The sequence below is a fragment of the Psammomys obesus genome, unplaced genomic scaffold (genome assembly GCF_907164565.1).
Source record: "Psammomys obesus unplaced genomic scaffold, mPsaObe1.curated_primary_1811, whole genome shotgun sequence".
Classification (NCBI taxonomy): domain Eukaryota; kingdom Metazoa; phylum Chordata; class Mammalia; order Rodentia; family Muridae; genus Psammomys; species Psammomys obesus.
The window spans coordinates 20,648,747-20,657,195 of record NW_026596040.1 but is presented as its reverse complement, the minus strand read 5'-3'; the positions used below and the strand labels follow the sequence as shown (position 1 = coordinate 20,657,195).

Sequence of the window (8,449 nt, the reverse complement as noted above, 5' to 3'; positions counted from 1 at the left end):
TGTAGTTCCTTGTGTAGGGTTGAGGCTAGTAAATTTTTCCTGTCCACTATTTATTCTTGTCCTCTCCATCTCCTGTTTAGGCATAAACTGGTTCTCAGGAGAAATGTCATATAACTAAGAACTTTCCTGTACTATTTAGATGGATTAAGGTTCATAATAAAATAAAGAGCAATGACAAGAAATGCTTTTCCTTCCTACCTCTGTAGTTAGCCAAGTCAGAGGCGTGGGTGCAGTCAGGATCGAGCTTCAGCAGTAACCCACCAACATGATGGAGGGAGGAATTGCTTCAGGAGTTCGAATGGAGCTAATTCTGCTTTACAAAGGTGTTGAAGACATCCCTCATCCACTAGAGCCCATCACGAGGAGTTCATACAGCTGCCAAAGCCCTTAGCCAGTGCCAAGCCCATCTGTGTATGCTTGCATAGAGTTTTGATGAGTCTGTAAATGTCAAATTGGTCTTACTAACTCCCAACTCCCCTTTCTTTTGTATAATTCCATGTACTCTGCCCAAAGTTTGGTTATGATTCTCAGCATCTGCTTTGATAAACTGCTAGGTAGAGAATTTCAGGGGCCCTCTGTGGTAGGCTCCTGTAGTGTTTCTTGTTTTCTTCTACTTGCAATGTCCCATTTGTCTTTCTAAGTGAGGATTAATCATCTTATTCTGGGTTCTCCTTCTTGTTTAGCTTCCTTAGGTGTACAGATTTTAGTATGTTTATCCTATTTATAAGTCTAGTATCCACTTACAAGAGATTACATACTGTGTGTGTCTTTCTGCTTCTGGGATACCTCACTCAGGTATCTTTTCTAGGTCCCACCATTTGCCTGCAAATTTCATGATTTCCTTGTTTTTAATTGCTGAGTAGTATTCCATTGTGTAAAGGTACCACAATTTCTGTCTCCCCATCTTCCGTTGAGGGACATGTGGGTTGTTTCCAGGTTCTGGCTATTACAAATAAAGCTGCTACAAACATGGTTGAACAAATGTCCTTATTGTGTACTTCAGCTTGTCTTTGATATATGCCTAGGAGTGGTAGAGCTGGATCTTGAGGAATCACTATTCCTAATTGTCCAAGAAAATGCCAGAATGATTTCCAAAGTGATTGTACAAGTTCACATTCCCACCAGCAGTGGAGGAGAATTCCCCTTTCTCCACAACCTCTCCTGTGTGTGTTGTCAAGTTGGTGGTGGCATTTTGTGCTAAGCAGCAAATCAACCTAACAAAGGTTGATGACAAAAACCTAGGAGAATGGGTAGGCCTCTGTAAAACTGATTGGCAGGGAAATCCCAGGAAAGTAATTGTGGCTGTGTAGTAGTTAAGGTCTATGGCAAAGAATTTCAAGCCAAAAGAGGTTAGCAAAGACTACTTCAAATGCAAGGAATGAACAAATAAAACTTAGGGCTCATTTTTTTTAAAGAAGAAATGCATTTGTTTGTATTCCCTCTCCCACACTCTCATTCTCACAGTGTGAATGGAGCATTTCTCATGAACATCACATCCCAATGACTTTTACATGTGCAACTTAAAGGAAAAGACCTAAGCGATAATACTAAAGATGCTAAGCAGCAACACTGCAGAGAAATCCCGAAGCTAAGGCTCTTCTCTGAGTAAGAAAATGTTGACACCTTAATTATTAATACGTCGTACATTCGTTCTCAACATGGGTGCCAAAGCCAACAATATGCCCAGAGTTTTAAAGGATTTATATAATATGCTCAATGAAGTGGAAATGTTTCTCATTCATTTCAGTTTTCTCTTACTAAACAAACTAACCCAAAAGCATATATTCAGTTGGAATGCTTTTAACGGCTGCTTCTATTTCCTTAGGGGTTATAGAACTATTTAGATTGTTAGCTGATAGTGATGTAACTTTGGTAAACGGAATCTAACAAGAAAATTGTCCATTTCACTTAGATTTTCCAGTTTTGTGGAGTATAGGCTTTTGAAATAAGACCTACTGGTTCTTTGAATTTCCTCAGTGTCTGTTGTTATAACCCCTTTTAGTTTATGATTTTGTTAATTTGGGTATTATTACTCTGCCTTTTAGTTAGTTTGGCTAAGGATTTGTCTCTCTTGTTGATTTTCTCAAAAAAAAAAAGCTTTTAATTTTGTTTATTCTTTGTATTGTTTATTTTGTTTCTAAGTTTTTTATTTCATCCCTGAGTTTGGTTATTTCCTGCTGTCTTTTCCTCTTTGGTGTGTTTACTTTCTTTTTGTTCTAGGGCTTTTAGATGAGATCTCTCTAATTTCCTTGTGAAGGCTCTTAATGCTATGAACATTCCTCTTAGCACTGTTTTCATTGTGTCCCATAAGTCTGGGTATGTTGTGACTTCATTTTCACTGTATTCTATAAATTTATTTATAAAGAAATACATTTATAAATAAATGTATTCTTTAATTTCTTTCTTTATTTCATCTTTTATCCAATGGTCATTGAGTTGGGAGTTGATCAGTTCTCATGAGTTTGTAGGTTTTCTGTTATTTCTGTTGTTTTTGAGCTCCAGCTTTAATCCAAGGTTGTCTGATAAGACACAAGAGGGTATTTCAATCTTCTTTTATTTGTTGACACTTGCTTTGTGACTGAATATATGCTAAGTTTTGGAGAAGGTTTCATGTGGTGGTGAGAAGAAGGTATACACTTGTGTTCTGGTGAAATGCTCTGTAGCTATCTGTTAGGTTCATTGATTAATGATGGCAATTAGTTTCATTATCTCTGTTTAGTTTCTGTCTTGTTTGCCTCTTCATTGGTGAGAGCGGAGTGTTGAAGTCACCCATTATTAAAGTGTGGGGTTCAGTGTGTGATTTAAGCTTTAGTAATGATTGTTTTTCGAATGTGCGTGCTCTTGCATTTGGGGCATATATTTTCAGAACTGAGATGTCATCTTGGTGAATTTTTCCTTTGATGAGTATGTAGTGCCCTTCTGATTATTTTTTCTTGAGGGTCTGTTTTGTTTTTTGGGTTAGTTTGCTTGGAAAAGCTTTTTCCAGCCCTTTACTCTGAGGTAATTCAAATCTTTGTTGCTGATGTGTGTTTTTGTATGCAGCAGAATTATGGATCTTGTTTTCATATCCATTCTATTAACCTGTGTCTTTTTATTGGGGAATTGAGATCATTGATGTTGAGAGATATTAATTAACAATTATTGTTTATTCCCATAATTTTTATATTGGTTGAGTTAGTATGAGTGTGTGTACTTTTCTTCTTTCGTTTTTGCTGGAATGAAATTATTTATTTCCTGTATACTCTCGGGTGTAGTTACTCTATTCATTTTGGAGTTTTCCTTATAGTATCATTCATAGGGCTGAGTTAGTGGAAAGATGCTGTTTAAATTTGGTTTTGTCATGGAATATCATGTTTTCTTCATCTATGGTGACTGAAAGTTTTGCTGCTTATAGTAGTCTAGTCTGAATTCCGTGGTTTCTTAGAGTCTGCATGATATCTGTCCAGGCCCCTCTGGCCTTTACAGACTCTGTTGAGAAGTCTGGTCTAATTCTAATAGGATTGCATTTATATGTTACTTGGCCCTTTTCTTTGTAGGCTTTTAATATTTTTCTTTGCTCTGTACATTTAGTGTTTTTATTATTATGTGGCGGAAGGATTTTCCTTTTTGATTAAATCTATTTGGTGTTTTGTAGACTTTTTGTTCATATAGGTTTTTCTTTCTTTAAGTTAAGGAAATATTTTTTAGGATTTTGGGAATCTTCCCTTTTTTTCCTATTATTCTTAGATATGGTCTTTTTATGGTGTCCCAAATTTTCTAGATGTTTTGCGTTAGAAACTTTTTAGATTTTAGATTTTAGATTTTTTTGACTGATGTATCAATTTCTTCTATCGTATCTTTTATGTCTGAGATTCTCTCTTTCATCTCCTATAGTCTTCTGGTGATACTTGCATGTGTAATTACTATTCCTTTCCATCTCCAGGATTTCCTCAGTTTATGTTTTATTTGTTGCTTATATTTTCCCTTTTCAGGTCTTGAACAGTTATTCATTTTCTTCTCCTGTTTGCTTGTATTTTCATGTTGAAGAATGCAAAAAGCTTCATATTCAAAATTCAAGTCTAAGGGGATAAAAGACCTCAACATAAAACAACATGCCCTCAATATAATAGAAGAGAAAGAGGATACTATCCTTGAACTCATTGACACAAGAGACAACATCCTGCACATAATAGCAACAGCTCAGGCTAAGAACAACAATTAATAAATTGTACTTCAAAAAACAGAAAAGCTTTTGTAAGGCAAAGGACACTGTCAATAGAACAAAATGGCAGCCTACAGATTGGGAAAAGATCTTTACCAACCCTACATCCAACAGAGGGCTAATATCCAGAATATAACAAGGACATTTACTCAACCATATTCGTAGCAGCTTTATTTGTAATAGCCGGAACCTGGGAACAACCCAGATGCCCCTCAACTGAAGAATGAATACAGAAATTGTGGTACATTTACACAATGGAATACTACTCCAATTAAAAACAAAGAAATCATGAAATTTGCAGGCAAATGGTAAGAACTAGAAAAGATCACCCTGAGCAGAAAGATCATCCTGAAGCAGAAAGACACACATGGTATATACTCACTTATAAGTGGATATTTCACATATAATATAGGATAAACATTCTAAAATCTGTACACCTAAAGAAGCTAAGCAAAAAGAAGGATCCTGGGTAAGATGATCAATCTTCACTCAGAAAGGCAAACAGGATGGACATTGGAAGGGGGAGAAAACAGGGAATAGGACAGGAACCTACCCTAGAGGGCCTTTGAAAGACTCTAGCAAGCAAGGTATCAAAGCAGATGCTGAGACTCATATCCAAACTTTGGGCAGAGTACAGAGAATCTTATGAAAGAATGGGAAGATAGAAAGACCGGAGGGGACAGGAGCTCCACAAGGAGAGCAACAGAACCAAAAAATCTGTGCACAGAGTTCTCTTCTGAGACTGATACTCCAAACAAGGACCATTCATGGATATTACCTAGAACCCCTGCTCAGATGTAGTACATGATAGCTCAGTATCCAAGTGAGTTCCTTAGTAATGGGAACAGGGATTGTCCCTGACATGAATTCAGAAGCTGGCTGTCTGATCACCACCCCCTGATGGGGGAGCAGCCTTACCAGGCCACAGAGAAAAACAATGCAACCAGTCCTGATGAGACCTGATAGGCTAGGGTCAGATGGAAGGGAGGAGAACCTGCCCTACCAATGTACTTGGAGAGGAGCATGGAATGAGATGAGAGAGGGAGGATGGAGTTGGGAAGGGATGAGGGAGGGGGCTACAGCTGGAATACATAGTGAATAGACTGTAATTTATTTAAAAAACAAGTTCTTTTTTTAAAAAGAACTCAATAAATTAAACAACAACAAGCAAATAATCCAATTTAAAATGGGGTACAGAAATAAATAGAGAATTCTCAACAGAGGAATCTTGAATGGCCAAAAACAAACAAACAAACAAACAAAAAAAACAGAAATGTTTAACATCCTCAGTCATCAAAGAAACACAAATCAAAATGACCCTGAAATTCCATCTCACACTAGTAAGAATGGTTAGCATAAAAAACCCAATTGAAAGCACATGCTGTTGAGGATGTAGAGCAAGGGGAACCCTCCATTGCTGGTAGGAGCGCAAACTTATAAAACCATTTTAAAAATCAATCTGGAGCTTTCTCAAAAATTTTGAAATAGCTCTGCTTCAAGACCCAGCTATACCACTCTACCATACAACAAAGACATTTGTTCAATTATGTTCACAGTAGATTTATTTTAATAGCCAGAAATTGGAAACTACCCAGATGTTCCTTACCCGAAGACCAGATAAAGAAATTGTAGTACATTTATACAATGGAATACTACTCAGCATTTAAAAACAAGGAAATCATGAAATTTGCAGTCACATATATGGAACTAGAAAAGATTTTCCTGAGTGAGGTAACACAGACACAGAAAGACACATATGGTATATACTCACTTATAAGTAGATATTTACTATTTAATACAGGATAACCATACTACCATTCATAGACCCAAAGAAGATAACTAGCAAAGAAGGCCCAAGGAAGGATACTTGAATATCACTCAGAAACACTAGCAAAGAGGGCCCAAGGGAGGATACTTGAATATCACTCAGAAATACTAGCAAAGAGGGCCCAAGGAAGGATACTTAAATATCATTCAGAAACGGAAATAGAACAGACAGCAGAAGTGGTTGAAGAGAGGGAACGGGTTGAAGAATGAGCATGGAGAGAAATGAGGGTGTAGATCAGACTGGGAGAGGGGGCAGGAGGACAGAGGGCTTGTGGAGAGAAGAGATACTATGGGCAGGGGCACCTCTGCAAGAAGCTGGAGACTTATTACAGGTTAGGCTGCAGGGAGAATATGGAGATGAGTCTAGCTGAGATGTTTAGTGGCAGGGGTCATGGAGACTGAAGAGGCCACACTCTAAATAGAGGACCGACTGGTTAGGAGTCCACTGGAATGGACTCCTAGTGGAGGGAGGAGAACACCAACCCACTCACAAGTACTTTAACCCCACAATTACCCTGCCTACAACATATGGAGGGATAAAGATAGAACAGAGATTGAGTAACTGTCTAACCAATGCCCGGTCTAACTTGGGACCTACCCATGGCAGAGAGCCATGCCCTGACACTATTAACATTACTCTGCTATGCTTGCAGATAGGAGCCTAGCATAGCTGTACTTTGAGAGGCTGCACCCAACAATGGATTAAAACAAATGCTGAGATTAGCAGTTAAATAGTGGGTGGAGTACAGGCCTCTTGTGGAAGAACGGGAGAAAAAATGTAAAGACCCAGAGGGGGTCAGAGCTCTACAAGAAGACCAACAGAGTCAACTCACCTGGGCACATGGGGGCTTATGGACCACCAACAAGGACCATGCATGGACCAGACTTTGGCCCCTAACCATACACTGGTGATGGGTAGCTTGCCAAACTTGTAGGTCCCTTGAAAGGAGAGAGCGGGCTGTTTCTAATATGGACTGTTTTACCTAGTTTTCTATCATATCTTTATGAGACTGCCCCGCCAAACCACAGGGGAAGAAGATCGGTAAGTCCTGATGTGGCTTGATGTGCTGGTCTGAGTTGGTAGGGAAGGTTGCCCTTATTTGAGAAGTATGGGAGCAGGAGATATGAGGAAGTGAGGAAGGATGTGAGGTATGAACAAGAGGAAAATTGGGTGGGCCTATGATCAGGATATGAAGTGAATAAATAAATTACTTCATTTAAAAAGGCATATATTTGAAAAGAAGTAGCCAAACCTCAGAAATATGAAGAATTATCAAATTCTCAATAAGTAAATAACTCAAATAGAGGCAAGCTATGTGACCAGACAAAGTAAGAGCGGAAAATAAGCACTAGCAAGGATGATGTCTAACATCTAACAGTCAGGGAATACATATTAAACTCAGTGATGCACACCACTGTGCCCGAATTAGACTAACTACGGTTATAATCAGCATAATAAATTCGAAAAGATGCCAATCTGTGCCACTAGAATTGTCCAGCATTGCTGATGAGATGGCAAATGGAGAGCAGCTTGACAACTTGCAAATTAAATATATAATGAATTCACTATCCATGCATCCTAAGCATGTATTCAAATAAAATGTGATTCATCTTCACATTTTATAAAAATCTTATAACTGAAAAATTTAAAATAATGCAAATCATTATTTGCATTATTTGAAATAATACAAATTTTTGAAATAATGGCAAAGGTAGATAGATAATGAGCTAACTGGTTACTCAACAATGTAAGTATAACACTGATGCAACAAATATGATTGATGAAAGCATGTTAGGCTGAGAAAGGCTGAGCTCTGTGTAACTCCTTTTTAAATTTTTCATTATTTATTTATTGATTCATTTATTTGTTTCTTTGTTTTTACAACTTATTCACTTTGTATCCCAGCTATAGTCCCTTCCCCTCGTCTCTTCTCTGTCCTACCCACAATCTCTCTTCTCCCATTATGCCCCTCCCTTAGTCCCATTATGCTCCTCCCTTAGAGGGAAGGACCCTTCTATCTGACCCTAACCTATCAGGTCTCATCAGGACTGGCTTCATCATCTTCCTTTGTGGCCAGGGGGAGGTGATCAAAGAGCCAGCTACTGAGTCCATGTCAGAGACAGCCCCTCCTCCCCTTATAAGGGAATGATGCTGGTCTAATAGATGTCTGCATTTAGAAAAATGCAAATAGATCCATACTTATCACCCTGAACAAAACTAAAATCCAGGTGGATCAAAGACCTCAACATAAAACTAAACACACTAAATCTGTTAGAAGGAAAATGTGGGGAAGAATCCTGACTGCACTGGTACAAGAGACAACTTCCTGAACAGAGCACCAACAGCATAGGCTCTAAGGTCAACAATCAGTATGACAACTGAAACTAAAAAGCTTCTGTAATGCAAAGGATACTGCCATC

At 38.2% G+C, this 8,449-nt stretch overlaps 1 pseudogene; it reads left to right on the top strand.

The window, feature by feature from the left end:
* The first annotated feature begins 265 nt into the window (after window positions 1–265).
* On the top strand, window positions 266–1,382 carry LOC129688132 (40S ribosomal protein S12-like; annotated as a pseudogene).
* The last annotated feature ends 7,067 nt before the right edge of the window (window positions 1,383–8,449 follow it).